At 52.3% G+C, this 2,996-nt stretch overlaps 1 long non-coding RNA gene across 1 annotated transcript; it reads right to left on the bottom strand.

The window, feature by feature from the left end:
* Positions 1-602: 602 nt before the first annotated feature.
* On the bottom strand, positions 603-2,483 carry LOC119295800. Its single transcript, XR_005144311.1, has 2 exons — positions 1,634-2,483; positions 603-1,131 (listed from the first exon to the last, which is right to left on the bottom strand). It is a non-coding gene; the product is annotated as an uncharacterized LOC119295800 (long non-coding RNA).
* Between the last annotated feature and the right edge of the window lie 513 nt (positions 2,484-2,996).

Below are 2,996 nucleotides of genomic sequence, written 5' to 3'. Positions count from 1 at the left end.
TCAGACGAAAAAACGCACTGCATCGGACGAAAAAACGCACTGCATCGGACGGGTAAGAGAACTGCATGATTTCTTTTATTCAAACCTAATTTTTTGAAGGACGAGAAAATAGAGGCACTTCACATACGGTGTAAATGAACCACAACACTATCAAGAAGTGAACCGCATTACTTTTTTTCGCTTCCGTAACAATTTTTTTGCACTTACGGGATGAACAACATCATACGGTCGACCACACTGCTTCAGAATGAAAACTGCACTGCATCGGACGGGCAAGCGAGCTGCATGATTTCTTTTGTCAGACGTAATTTCTCTAAGGAGTTTTTCTTTGTTTTTTTTCCAACATTTTTTATGAACGAAAGTGGACGGCAGAGACAAGGGCAAGTGAACCGCCGCATATATCAAAGTGAACCGCATTACTTTCTTTTGTTTCGCTATTTTTTCACACTTCCATGAAGTGCGCAAGTGAACATCATCACTCTCAAAAATGAACCATGGCCGAAGACCAAGTGCACTGCATGTGTTTTGACGAGGACCAAGCACACTGCATGTGTTTTGACGGAATCAACCGAGTTTTGAAACACACAAAGCACACTGTGCACTTCACATAATTGACTAGGTTTTGAAACACACAAGCACATCGTGCACTTCACACACGAGCCGTGCAAACCGCAAGCAGTGTCCAAACGGAATACATCTATTTTTTACAAAAAAATAAATACATTTGACTGAAGTGGACCGCAGTACTCCTCGAAGTGATACGTTTGTTGTTTGAGCCCGAATGAGCTTCAAGAGAGTTCAAAGCGAACACCCAAACATATTATAAGTGTACTCCTTCTGATCATAACCGCCGCCCGCGTTCCTGCCTCAGTGCATGCACGTATGTGTCGGACTGAACTTCTGTTCACAAGTAGAGTAGAAGGGTTGGTTCTCCTCCTACTGTAGGACACTTCAAAACAGCCAACCGCAGTCCACTTGACTCTTTTCTTAAAAGAAAAACACAGTTAGGCCATAGATTATTTCTGGGCTGCACACGCAGGTGGACAGAACTGCATCACAGTGCCCGTTGGGCTCTCATCGACGGTGGACAACAACACTTTTCTTGCCCTTTTTCGACGCACTTTTTCTCTCCTGTAAAAAGAGACCAAACGCCCAAAATCAGATGAGCAAACTGGAAAGGGCAAACTTCACCTCACCCATGTTTGCATGTTCATCAGTGGGGAGAAAATGAAGAGGCTCGAGGGGAAAGCACAAAGGCATCAAACTGCAAACTGCAATGCTGGACCGCACGAGGCATCAGATGCACAGCCAAAATCCAACAGAAAAACACAAGTTATCGCTTTCTGAACATCAACGCATGCTACTGGGATCACTGGGACCTTGATGTATTGTCGAGGTTGAGCACAGGCATCAATTACTACTATTATTGCCTTAAAAGAAATCAATCAGCTATGAGCCATCAAAAACTACGAGGCTTTTCTCCACGAATTTCACATGCATCTATCAAAAACACAAGCAAACAAGTGCAGAGCTAGAGCGTCCTGAGCTGCACGCATCGCTCAGGGGGGCTGCTTGCTGCCGTGGAGAGGGGTGGAGGGAGGGCAGCGTGGAGCCGCGTGTGGTAGCAACTCACCGTGGTGGAACGGGCCCCGACGCTGGTGTAGACGCCTCCCTACACAGCGCAGCACCTCGCGTGCGAGGAGGCATGCAGGGGGGTCGGCAACGCATGATCCGGCGCACATGGATCTCACTGAACTTCAAAATAATACTCAGCGAGCTGCAAAAAAGAAACAAAGGAGCTGCAAATAGGGGGGAGGCAGATCCTGTGACCGACGCCCTGCTGGTGTAGCAGGGAAGGAGGAGAAGTAGGCAGGACCACGGCGGGGGTGGCACACCTCGAACTCTCTCGATCCGTGCGAGAAGAGTACGATGCACGGGGGAAGAACCCGGATCCGGGCGCGCGATCCATGGTTTGGGGAGGAGAGAGCTGCAGGGGGTTGGTGTGACGAACTGCATTGGAAGGTTGCACGGGATCTGAAGTAGAGGAGGGGGCCGGTGGACTGCAGACACACTCACAGTAGTAGAAAAAACTATCATGGCTGGAGTGGAGCGGGGCCGGGGCCATCGCTAGGGCGGCGTTGCGGGACAGAGGCGTGCCCGCCGGGAGGAGGAGGCGGGTCGGCGCCAGGTGGAAGGAGGGCTGCGCCAGGAGGGAGGAGGATGAGGCGGGGCCTCGCCGGGCGGGAGGAGGAGGCAGGGCGACGCCAGGTGGGAGGAGGGCCGAGCCGGGCAGCAGGAGGAGGAGGCGGGGCGATAGTGGTCGGGATTTTTTGGTGTGCGGGACGGGAGGTGGAGGTGGTGGTGTGGTGGGGAGCCATGGTGGTCGGGATCAATCCCGTGGTTGCCGGCCAGATCCCGGTAGGTGGTGGTGGGCGGCGGCAGGGTCACGGCAGCGCAGCGACGCGCGAGGAAGGGGGAAGGAGGTCGGACGCAGCTACTCTGACGTACGGCGCACTCGCTGACGTGTGGACCCAGACCCACGCGTCAGTGGCCCAACGTCAGGTGGCCGTACGTCGGGGGATCCGGCTCCAAGGAGGTCAGGGGGAGGAGGCTGGGACCCGGGGTGCGGGGAGCGTGGAAGAAGGTGGAGGTGGAGTGGGGCTGTGTTCGTGCAGGAGGTGGGTGGTGGGTGGTTTTGTTCGATCGGGGCTGGGGGTGGGACGGTGGTGTTATCAGAATAAGGTTAGGTGTTAGCAGAATAAGGTCTTAATAGACCCACCATATATATATATATATATATATATATATATATATATATATATATATATATATATATATATATATATATATATATATGGGGGAAGTGTTTACACCCGGCGCACCGGCCGAGTCTTCCGCCGGTCGCGCGCGGGCCACGCGATCCAGCTGGATCGAACGACCAGGGAGACGCGATTTGGGATTTTTTTTAGGCCCACCACCCCTCCTATCTTATCTCC

This window comes from Triticum dicoccoides, chromosome 4B (assembly GCF_002162155.2).
Source record: "Triticum dicoccoides isolate Atlit2015 ecotype Zavitan chromosome 4B, WEW_v2.0, whole genome shotgun sequence".
Lineage (NCBI taxonomy): Eukaryota > Viridiplantae > Streptophyta > Magnoliopsida > Poales > Poaceae > Triticum > Triticum dicoccoides.
This window is presented reverse-complemented; position numbering and strand designations above follow the sequence as displayed.